Source organism: Ranitomeya imitator, chromosome 9 (assembly GCF_032444005.1).
Source record: "Ranitomeya imitator isolate aRanImi1 chromosome 9, aRanImi1.pri, whole genome shotgun sequence".
NCBI lineage: Eukaryota > Metazoa > Chordata > Amphibia > Anura > Dendrobatidae > Ranitomeya > Ranitomeya imitator.
The window spans coordinates 123,272,416-123,285,451 of record NC_091290.1 but is presented as its reverse complement, the minus strand read 5'-3'; positions in this window follow the sequence as shown (position 1 = coordinate 123,285,451).

The window sequence follows — 13,036 nt, the reverse complement described above, 5'->3', positions numbered from 1 at the left end:
TTTGTATTTTTTGGGCGAAAAGGAGAAATGTACAAAATTTAAAAAAATAACTAGTGCTTTCAGACCTCAAATAATGGAAAGAAAACAAGTTCATAATCATTTAGAAACAACAATACTTATGTTTTCACTCAGGAGGAGTTCAGAAATCAATATTTTGTGGAATAACCATGATTGTTAATCACAGCTTTCATGCGTCTTGGCATGCTTTCCACCAGCCTTTCACACTGCTCCTGGCGCAAAAATGTAAGCAGTTCTTCTTTGTTTGATGGCTTCTGACTATCCATCATCCTCTTGATTTTATTCCTAAGGTTTTCAATGGGGTTCAGGTCTGGAGATTGGACTGCCCATGACAGCGTTTTGATGTGGTGGTCTCTTAATTTTTGTCAAAGCTGTATGTATGTATGTATGTATATATATATATATATATATGTATATATATATATATATATATATATATATATATATATAAAAATAATCTTCCCTTTCTCAAACTGAATTTAACATAATTAAAAAACATATTTCGCATCGTTTCATACTTAAGAGTCAAAATGGTGTGAAACTTTACAGTAAATGTCATAAGAAAAATATTAAAAGACCAGAATTAACATTTATTTCTGCACCTTGCTGAAAACAATGAAGTAAGGAATAATCACAACAATCCAAACGAACCCTGAAATGATCCCAAAATCTACTGCTCCACACACACAAAAAAAGAAAAGTCTTCATGCAGTTCTGTCTATGGAGAAATAAAAAGATTATAAGTCTCAGAAAATGATTACACACAGCCCCCTGCGATGGATTATACGTGTCCCACATGTCTGCTAGTTACTTTACAAGCAGGTCGGCAAATTGCAGCCACTTGGATAAGAAAGAATATGATAAAGTGGAAACCTGAAAAAATGGAGTTCTATACACAATTTATAACAATCAACATCAGAGACAGTTTTGGTCAAGAACCCCCAGAGCCCTTCCTCCCAACTTCCCACCCTCCACCTCCAAAACCAACTTCTCCACCATTACGGAAGATTGACTCTCCACTCTATTCTCAAGATCACATCTCACCACCTGTGCACTTGACCCGATCCCATCCCACTTCATCCCAAACCTCGCCACAGTCTTCATCCGAACCCTAACCCATCTCTTCAACCTATCAATAACAACTGGTGTTTTCTCCTCAAGCTTTAAACATGCCTCAATCACACCTATCCTCAAAAAGCCCTCTCTTGACCCATCCTCTGTATCTAGATCACTTCTCCCCTATGCCTCAAAACAACTGGAACAAGACGTCCATCTTGAACTGTCCTCCTACCTCTCTTCTTGCTCCCTTTTTGACCGCTTACAATCAGGCTTCCGATCACACCACTCCACTGAAACTGCCATTACTAAGGTCACCAATGATCTATTAACTGCAAAGAGCAAGCAACACTACTCTGTCCTCCTCCTCCTGGACCTGTTGCCTGTCTTTGACACAGTGGACCATTCCCTATTATTATAGACCCTCTCATCCCTTGGCATCACAGACTTGCCCTATCCTGGATCTCGTCATTATTATTTTTTATTATTATTATTATACATTTTTATAGCGCCATTTATTCCATGGCGCTTTACATGTGAATACGGGGCAAATATAGACAATTACATTAAACATGAGCAGATAACAAGGCACACGAGTACATAAGGAGGGAGGACCCTGCCCGCGAGGGCTCACAGTCTGCAGGGGGTGGGTGAGGATACACTAGGAGAGGGAAGAGCTGGCTGTGCGGCTGTTCAGTAGGTTGAGGATCACTGCAGGCTGTAGGCTTGTCGGAAGAGATGAGTCTTCAGGTTCTTTTTGAAGGTTTCTATGGTAGGCGCAAGTCTGATGTGTTGGGGTAGAGAGTTCCAGAGTATGGGGGAAGCACGGGAGAAGTCTTGGATGCGGTTATGGGAAGAAGAGATGAGAGGGGAGTAGAGAAGGAGGTCTTGGGAGGATCGGAGGTCGCGTGTAGGTAGGTACCGGGAGACCATGTCACAGATGTATGGAGGAGACAGGTTGTGGATGGCTTTGTATGTCAGTGTGAGGGTTTTGAACTGGAGTCTCTGGGCGATAGGAAGCCAGTGAAGGGCTTGACACAGGGGAGAGGCTGGGGAATAGCAGGGGGACAGGTGGATTAGTCGGGCAGCAGAGTGTAGGATGGATTGGAGTGGTGCCAGAGTGCTAGAGGGGAGTCCAGAGAGTAGGAGGTTGCAGTAGTCGAGGCGGGAGATGATAAGGGCATGCACTAGCGTTTTTGCAGTGTTGCGGTCAAGGAAAGCACGGATCCGGGAAATATTTTTGAGTTTGAGACGACAGGAGGAGGCAAGGGCTTGGATATGTGGCTTGAAAGAGAGGGCAGAGTCGAGGATCACCCCGAGGCACCGGGCGTGTGGGACTGGGGATAGTGAGCAGCCATTGACATTGATGGATAGATGTGGTGGAGGGGTAGAGTGAGAAGGGGGAAAGATGATGAATTCTGTTTTATCCATGTTCAGTTGTAGAAAGCGAGCAGAAAAGAAGGCTGAAATGGCAGACAGACAGTGCGGGATTTTGGTAAGCAAGGAGGAGAGGTCAGGTCCGGAGAGGTAGATCTGCGTGTCGTCGGCGTAGAGATGGTACTGCATACCGTGGGATTCTATGAGCTGTCCCAGGCCGAAAGTGTAGATGGAGAAGAGTAGGAGTCCTAGAACAGAGCCTTGAGGAACACCGACTGACAAGGGGCGAAGTGAGGAGGTGGTGTGGGGGAGGGAGACACTGAATGTTCGGTCTGTCAGATATGACGAGATCCAGGAAAGGGCCAAGTCTGTGATGCCAAGGGATGAGAGGATTTGTAGCAAAAGGGAGTGGTCAACAGTGTCAAAGGCAGAAGACAAGTCAAGGAGAAGGAGGACAGAGTAGTGTCGCTTGCTCCTGGCAGTTAGTAGGTCATTGGTGACTTTAGTTAGGGCAGTTTCAGTTGAGTGATGGGAACGGAAGCCTGATTGTAACCGATCAAAGAGGGAGCAGGAGGAGAAGTGGGAGGACAGTTCAAGATGGACGTGTTGCTCCAGCAATTTGGAGGCATAAGGGAGAAGAGATATTGGGCGATAGCTAGACACAGAGGATGGGTCGAGGGAGGGCTTTTTGAGGATGGGTGTGATCTTGGCATGCTTGAAGGATGAGGGAAAGACACCTGTTGTGAGTGAGAGGTTGAAGAGGTGCGTTAGGGTTGGGATGAAGACCGTGGAAAGGTTAGGGATGAGGTGGGATGGGAGCGGGTCAAGCGTGCAGGTGGTGAGGTGTGATCTTGACAGGAGGGTGGAGAGCTGATCTTCTGTCATGGTGGAGAAGCTGGTTTTGGAGGAGCAGGGTTGAGCAGCTAAGAGGGGCAGTGGGCGCTGTGGGCCAAAGCTTTCTCTGATCGTATCGATCTTCTGTTTAAAGAAAGAGGCGAAGTCATCAGCAGAAATGAGGGGGGAGGGAGGAGGTGCGGGGGGACGGAGTAGAGAATTGAAAGTGTTGAAAAGCTGTTTAGGGTTGTGGGACAGGGAGGATATGAGGGATGAGAAGTAAGTTTGTTTTGCGGCAGTGAGCGCAGACTTGAAGCTGGCGAGGGACTGCTTGTATGCAGTGAAGTGGTCGGCAGAGTGGGATCGCTTCCATCTCCGCTCAGCAATCCTGGAAGCCCGTCTCAATTCTTTGGTCAGGCTGGTCAGCCAGGGCTGCCTGTTAATTGTACGAGTTTTACTATGCATGAGTGGGGTGGCCGAATCGAGTGTTGTTGTTATTGTGGTGTTATAAAAAGTGGCAGCAGCATCTGTGTCATGAAGGGAAGCTATGTCTGTGAGAGGGAGAAGGGACTCAGAGAGTGATTGTAAGTTGAGATGTTTGAGATTTCTGCGAGGGTGAGTGAGTTTGTGGAGTGGGGGTTGCACACTAGGAGAGGAGAGGGACGAGAATGTCAGTAGGTTGTGGTCAGACAGGGGGAGGGGTGTGTTAGTGAGATTAGTAAGGGAGCAGAGGCGGGTGAAGATGAGGTCCAGCGTGTGGCCATCTTTGTGAGTGGCCTCAGAGGACCATTGAGTGAGGCCAAAGGAGGCAGTCAGTGATAAAAGTTTAGAGGTAGCTGAGGTGAAAGTGTCAATGGGGACATTGAAATCACCCATGATGATAGTGGGGATGTCAACAGAGAGGAAATGAAGTAGCCAGGTGGTGAAGTGGTCGAGAAAGGTGGAGATGGCTAGTTCTGGGGGGCGGTAGATGACAGCCAGCTGGAGGTTGGAGGGGGAATAGATGCGGACAGAGTGCACCTCAAACGAGGGAAGAGTAGCGGAGGGTGGTAGCGGGATTGGCGTGAAGGAGCAGGTGTCGGACAGGAGCAAGCCAACTCCTCCACCGCGTTTGTTGCTGGGGCGAGGGGTGTGAGAGAGGTGGAATCCGCCATAGGAGAGCGCAGCTGGAGAGGCCGAGTCAGAGGGGGTGAGCCAGGTTTCAGTGAGGCCGAGGAAGGAGAGTTTGTTGGTGATGAAGAGGTCATGGATAAATGTCAGTTTGTTGCAGATGGAGCGTGCGTTCCATAGTGCTCCAAGTAGGGGGAGCTGGGGAGTGGGGGCTGGATGAATGGGTATGAGGTTGTCGTGGTTGGGAAAACGTGCGGAGGATCGTGGCAGGGGGTTAGAAACGAGTGTGGGGATGAATTGAGGAGGGCCGGGATTTGGGGATATGTCACCAGCAATGAGGAGTAACAAACAGATCATACCTAACAGACCAGACATTCAGCGTCTCGCACTCACACACCACCTCCTCACCTCGCCCCCTATCTGCCGGAGTCCCGCAAGGTTCAGTCCTAGGGCCCCTGCTCTTCTCCATTTACACCTTTTGCCTGGGACAGCTCTTAGAATCTCATGGCTTTCAGTATCTCCTCTAATCTGATGACACACAGATCTACATCTCTGGACCAGATAACACCACCCTACTAACCAGAATCCTTCAATGTCTGTCCGCTATTTCATCCTTCTTCTCCACTAAATTTCTAAAACTTAACATGGACAAAACAGAACTCATCATCTTTCCCCATCTCACGCGACCCCCCCAATGAACCTATCCATTGCAGTAAACGGCTGCCCACTCTCCCCAGTCCCACATGCTCGCTGCCTCAGGGTAATCCTTGACACTGATCTCTCCTTCAAACCACATATCTAAGCCCTTTCCACTTCCTGCCACCTTCAACTCACAAATATTTCACGGATCTGTAGATAACTAAACGAAGAATCAGCAAAAACCCTAGTCCATGCCCTCATCATCTCTCGCCTTGACTACTGCAACCTCCTGCTCTGTGGCCTCCCCTCAAATACTCTCGCACCCCTCGAATCTATTCTAAACTCTGCTGCCCGACTAATCTACCTGTCCCCCCGCTGTTCCCCAGCCTCTCCCCTCTGTCAATCCCTTCACCGGCTCCCCATTGCCCAGAGACTCCAGTCCAAAACCCTAACCATGACATACAAAGCCATCCACAGCCTGTCCCCTCCGTACATCTGTGACCTCGTCTCACGGTACTTTCCTGCATGCAACCTCCGATCCTCACAAGATCTCCTTCTCTACTCCCCTCTTATCTCCTCTTCCCACAATCGCATACAAGATTTCTCTCGTGCATCACCCCTACTCTGGAACTCTCTACCACAACATATCAGACTCTCAGCTTCCATCTAAACCTTCAAAAAGAACCTGAAGACCCACCTCTTCCGACAAGCCTACAACCTGCAGTAACCACCGATCCACCAAACCGCTGCATGACCAGCTCTATCCTCACCTACTGTATCCTCACCCATCCCTTGTAGGTTGTGAGCCCTCACGAGCAGGGTCCTCTCTTCTCCTGTACCAATTGTGACTTGTATTAAGATTATTGCACTTGTTTTTATTATGTATACCCCTCCTCACATGTAAAGCGCCATGGAATAAATGGTGCTATAATAATATTAATAATAATAATAATAATAAAAGTTCTTTATTTCATATAATAATATATTAATGTAGCTCAAAAAAGCACAAACACAGGACATATGATCCTAGAAAAGACACATGGGTCCGAGGCATAAAGCATACTAGGAAACACCATCATGATACTGGAGTAGAGGCTCTTTGAGTCATAAATATATCAGTATATCCTGTCAGCCATATATAATTATAACCAATCTCGGACACCAGTGTAGTACCATAGTTATGCTGACACACGTGTATAAGATAAAACCTGTCCTAAGAAGTGCCCTAGGACTGCCATAGTGACATTACGCCCAAACAGTTACGAAAAATAGTGCCCTTAACAGCTCAATTGCTTCCCCCCGATGGAAGTAACAGGACGCCGAGGAGCCAAGTCCACCCCGACGCGCGTTTCACGTTTGCTTTATCTTGGTTTTGATAATTCCTTACTACATTGTTTTCGGAAAGGTGCAGAAATAAATGTTAATTCTGGTCTTTTCTGAAATATGTTTTTTACTTTATTAAAATTCAGTTTGAGAAAGGAAGGATTATTAATATATATACATACAGCTTTGGCAAAAATTAAGAGACCGCCACATCAAATCCCTGTGATGGGCAGCCCAATCTCCAGACCTGAACCCCATTGAAAACCTCTGGAATGTAATCAAGAGGAAGATGGATAGTCACAAGCCATCAAACAAAGAAGAACTGCTTACATGTCTGTACCAGAAGTAGTGTGAAAAACTGGTGGAAAGCATGCCAAGACGCATGAAAGCGGTGAATAAAAATCATGGTTATTCCACAAAATATTGATTTCTGAACTTTTTCCGTGTTAAAACATTAGTATTGTTGTTTCTAAATGATTATGAACTTGTTTTTTTGGCATTATTTGAAGTCTGCAAGCAATGCATTTTTTTGTTATTTTGACCATTTCTCCTTTTTAGAAAAAAAAATACAAAATTTATTGCTTGGAACTTCGGAGACATGTTTTCAGTAATTTCTAGAATAAAAGAAGAATTTACAGTTTACTCAAAAATATACCTACAGTATAAAGAGAAAAATCAGACAAACTGAACATTTTACAGTGGTCTCAATTTTTGCCAGAGCTGTATATCTACTATATAATTGTCTAAGGGTCACTTCCATCTTTCTGTCCGTCTTTCTGTCTGTCACGGATATTCATTGGTCGCGGCCTCTGTCTGTCATGGAATCCAAGTCGCTGATTGGTCGTGGCAAAACAACCACGACCAACCAGCGACGGGCACAGTCCGGAAGAAAATAGCCGCTCCTTCCTCCCCGCAGTCACTGCCTGGCGCCCGCGTACTCCCCTCCACTCACCGCTCACACAGGGTTAATGCCGGCGGTAACGGACCACGTTATGCCGCGGGTAACGCACTCCGTTACCACCGCTATTAACCCTGTGTGTCCCCAACTTTTTACTATTGATGCTGCCTATGCGGCATCAATAGTAAAAAAATGTAATGTTAAAAATAATAAAAAAACAAAAAACCTGCTATACTCGCCCTCCGTACCCCGCCGAGCCGCTCGCGCCTGCCGCCATCTTCCGTTCCCAGCGATGCATTGTGAAATTACCCAGAAAACTAAAAACAGGGAGAGACTGAGAACTGTTATTATTATTATTATTATTATTTATTTATATAGCACCATTGATTCCATGGTGCTGTACATGAGAAGGGGTCACATACAAGTTACAAATATCACATACAGTAAACAAACTAACAATGACTGACTGATACAGAGGGGCGAGGACCCTGCCCTTGCGGGCTTACATTCTACAGGATTATGGGGAAGGAGACAGTAGGTTGAGGGTTGCAGGAGCTCCGGTGTTGGTGAGGCGGTAGCTCCGGTGCTGGTGAGGCGGTAGCTCCGGTGTTGGTGAGGCGGTAGCTTCGTTGGTGATGAGGCAGCAGCGGTGTCAGTGCAGGCTGTAGGCTTTCCTGAAGAGATGAGTTTTCAGGTTCCGTCTGAAGGATCCGACTGTGGTTGATAGTCGGACGTGTTGGGGCAGAGAGTTCCAGAGGATGGGGGATATTCGGGAGAAGTCTTGGAGGCGATTGGATGAGGAGCGAATAAGTGTGGAGGAGAGAAGGAGGTCTTGGGAGGACCGGAGGTCACGTGAGGGAAGATATCGAGAGATTAGTTCAGAGATATATGGAGGAGACAGGTTGTGGATGGCTTTGTAGGTCAGTATTAGCAATTTGAACTGGATACGCTGAGGGAATGGGAGCCAGTGAAGAGATTTGCAGAGGGGGGAAGCAGAGGAGTAGCGAGGAGAGAGATGGATTAGTCGGGCAGCAGAGTTAAGGATGGACTGGAGAGGTGCAAGGGTGTTAGCAGGGAGGCCACAGAAAAGGATGTTGCAGTAGTCAAGGCGGGAAATGATGAGGGCGTGCACAAGCATTTTAGTAGATTGGGGGTTGAGGAAAGGACGGATCCTGGAGATATTTTTGAGCTGGAGGCGACAGGAGGTGGAAAGAGCTTGGATGTGTGGTTTGAAGGACAGGGCAGAGTCGAAGGTTATTCCGAGGCAGCGGACTTCGGGTACAGGGGAAAGCATGATGTCATTGACTGCGATAGATAGGTCAAGTAAGGAAGATTTGTGGGATGGAGGAAAGATGATGAATTCAGATTTGTCCACATTGAGTTTGAGGAAGCGAGAGGAGAAGAAACTGTTGAGGAAGAGCTTCCTGTGTGTCTTTCCACCATTCCTGCTAGGATATCCCTTTTGTGTTTATCGAAACAGGCCCAGGTTTCACACTGAGTGAGTATAAATACATTTAGAATCTATATTATTAACTATATGTATAATATGTACTGTTTTAGTGTCATTTTGTGCCATTTTGGTTGGTGGTGTGCCCCGGGATTTTTTAAGTATAAAAAGTGTGCCGCGGCTCAAAAAAGGTTGAAAATCACTGTACTAGATGGCTGCTATATACTACGTGGGCAGTACTATATACTACATGGCTGCTATATACTACGTGGGCAGTACTATATACTACATGGCTGCTATATACTACGTGGGCAGTACTATATACTACATGGCTGCTATATACTACGTGGGCAGTACTATATACTACATGGCTGCTATATACTACGTGGACAGTGTTATATACTACATGGCTGCTGTATACTACGTGGGCAGTACTAGATACTACATGGCTGCTATATACTACATGGGCAGTGTTATATACTACATGGCTGCTATATACTACGTGGGCAGTACTATATACTACATGGCTGCTATATACTATGTGTAAAGTACTAGATACTACATGGCTGCTATATACTACGTGGGCAGTACTATATACTACATGGCTGCTATATACTACGTGGGCAGTACTATATACTACATGGCTGCTATATACTACGTGGGCAGTACTATATACTACATGGCTGCTATATACTACGTGGGCAGTACTATATACTTAGTAAGGAGGAACATAAACCAGCTCACCCGTGATTCAGCAACCAAAACTCGGGAGCACGGACCCGCTGTGTCCAGGCGTGCAAGATCCAAAAAAAGAAAGAAATGTCCAGCTTCACCGAGTCCGTAAAAAAGCGTTTTCTTTATTAACAAACTTTGAACATGGAGGATACAGACTTCAGCACAACCATATGGGTAAGAATCTCAACGCGTTTCTGGAGACTAGGCTCCCTTAATCATGACCAAGATGATTAAGGAAGCCTAGTCTCCAGAAACGCGTTGAGATTCTTACCCATATGGTTGTGCTGAAGTCTGTATCCTCCATGTTCAAAGTTTGTTAATAAAGAAAACGCTTTTTTACGGACTCGGTGAAGCTGGACATTTCTTTCTTTTTTTAGTACTATATACTACATGGCTGCTATATACTACGTGGGCAGTACTATATACTACATGGCTGCTATATACTACGTGGACAGTGTTATATACTACATGGCTGCTGTATACTATGTGGACAGTGTTAGATACTGCGTGGGCTGCGTTATATACAACGCATCGGGTATTCTAGAATATGTATGTATGTATATAGCAGCCACATACTATATAGCACAGGCCACGTACTATTTGTATGCTATATACTACATGGCTCCTATATACTACGTGACCTGTGCTATATAGTATGTAGCTTCTATATACATACATATTCTAGAATACCCGATGCATTAGAATATTTACCTCCATATAGTTAGATTTCCTTTCTGTAGTAGACATATAAACAGTTTTGGATGATTACAACTGTCCCTTCATTGTCTGACCCATTGTTTCCAAATAACCTGTTCACAAGATCAAAGTATGTAATTGGGTGGGAAGGGGTTAAACCGTCAGTTTGGATGACATCACAAAGCACATAAACATTATATGACATCACAATTGGAATAGAATGTGCAAAGTGCAACCCCTGAGCCATCTTGTTTCATTAGAGCCTGACAGCCTGAAGGGAACAAGTCCAGGTAGGGAGCTCTTCACTTACGACCTCACTCACCAATTGTATAGATGGGGGTTAGTAGTTGGATTCAGAACTGCATCCTTCACCTGAAAATCTTAGCAAAATCCCTATATCATGTGTCCTGTGATTGTCATAATGATTCCATGATTTAAAAAAAAAAAATTAATTGACCAGATTCCAAGGAAAATGTGAACATTTTGGTTCTTTGTTAAGCCAGTGTGAGCCCGGCCTAACAGGGGTTACCAATGTGGACAACCCCTTCCCTAAATGAGGACTTGCTGGCGATCAACTGATCATGTGATCTTGAAGACCCTCAACAATCGGCTGGTTTTGCCGTCTGTGACACCCATGTGTTCTAATAAAAGCATATAGAGAGGGGTGGGTCAGGGGAGACAACTCCACTTGGTTCCATTTTTGTGTACCTTTCCCATTAATGTGGTGAAAACACTATTGTAACAACAAGTCTGCCACTGGAAACTTGATGTTGGAAACTTGATCCTTAACCCACCAGTGGCAGTTATTACGACGGGGGCATGACATAATAGAAATCACATGACATCATAGATATCACATGACCTCACAATTGGTACAGAATGTATACAGTTATTATCCTGCACCACCTCGTGTCCCCAGAAGCAGCAGCTTGAGGAACACAAGTCCCGGTAGGTAGCTGCTCACCTAACACTAAGGCCCCACTCACACATTGTGTAGCTGTGGGGGGGTTCGTGGTGAAGTTCAGAATTGCTCCATTTACCCCTGAAAAATCTCAGCAAACATCTCTGAGTGACGTGTTCTCTCCTGTATATCAGAATGGTTCCTTAAGTAGGACCTTCCATTTAATCCTCCTTTTTGTAATGATAGGTGTCATGTCTCACCTAGTTCAGATGAGCAGCTGTAACGAAGCACGGACCGATGACGGTGGCGCAGCAGGACGGCCGAGCAGAAAGAATGGAGAACGTAGCAGCTTGAGGGCAGCAGGAGGACCAGAACTGGAACCACAGGATATCATGAGCGGAATTGATGAAATGGCAACTGGGGTAATAGAGTTACAGACGCTGATCAGAGTTTGATCAGAGTGGCATCAGTTTTTCTCGGACGTGGAGAGGGGAAAATCGGTTTCTTCACCTTCTCTATTATGTCAGTCTGTGAAAATCGGATCGCACTCATAGATCATCCAAGTGGGGTCCAATTTTTTCACGGCCCATAGACTTGCACTGCCAATTTTAATCTGACACTGGGATCAAAATTGGACTTGCCTCTGATGTTTTTCCGTGGAACACTGGGTCCGAGGAAGAAAATCTGACATTTCCACAGCCCCATAGAATATCATAGGTACAAGTGCTTTCCGTTAAAACCATGGATAGCATTCAGATGGCAAAATCGGTCGTGTGCACGAGCCTTTATGTGGATTGGACCAGTGGGCGACTGGGTCCTGAGAAACCCACTGATCGCTCCAAACAGCTGCTCTATGGCATTACTGATCAACAGACAGGAGCACAGAGCTCTGCCTGAGCGGGCCCAAATCTATGCACAGGCTCGATAGAAAGTCTATTATCCTGTGTTCTCCTCTGTGCACAGGCTTATAGAGTAGTACAAATACACACAAACAAATGGATATTTATTTATTTTACTCGCTTACATAGCGCCATTAATTCCACACCGCTATGCATACATACTATATATATATAATAATAAATTAAATATATATAAATATATATACAGTATATCTATAATATAACAGTGGGAGCGTCACTCTGTCCGAAGCCTTTGTAGACTGCGCAAGCACAACAGACCGCACCTGAGCAGTCTGGACCAGAATGATGCAGCCAAACTTACTTATCCCCCCAATATATCGGCCATGGGGACTCCACACACCCATGTATCCCCCATAATATAGGCCATGGGGGCTCCGTGCTCTGCAGCTCTGGTCAGGGTAGATGTAGAGCCCAGCGGAGCTCCAGGACCTTCGATGATGTCACCAGCATGTGACCAGTGATGCCAGTGGGCGGAGTCAGCCCTCGCTGTGCTTGCTGCAGGGGTGCTGTATCCATTATAGCCAGCGCTGCACTCACGCAGTAAGTACAGCCACACTCAACTGCACTCACAAAGCAAAGGCACACTCAGCCGCACTCACACAGCACAGGCACACTTAGCTGCACTCACACAGCACAGACACACTCAGCCGCATTCACACAGTACAGCCACACTCAGCCACACTCATGCAGTACAGCCACACTCAGCCGCACTCACCCAGTACAGCCACACTCAGCCGCACTCACACAGTACAGCCACACTCAGCCGCATTCACACAGTACAGCCACACTCAGCCGCACTCACACAGTACAGCCACACTCAGCCGCACTCACGCAGTACAGCCACACTCGCACAGTACAGCCACACTCAGCCGCACTCATACAGTACAGCCACACTCAGCCGCACTCTCGCAGTACAGCCACACTCGCACAGTACAGCCACACTCGCACAGTACAGCCACACTCGCACAGTACAGCCACACTCGCACAGTACAGCCACACTCAGCTGCACTCACACAGTACAGCCACACTCAGCCGCACTCACGCAGTACAACCACACTCAGCTGCACTCACACAGTACAGCC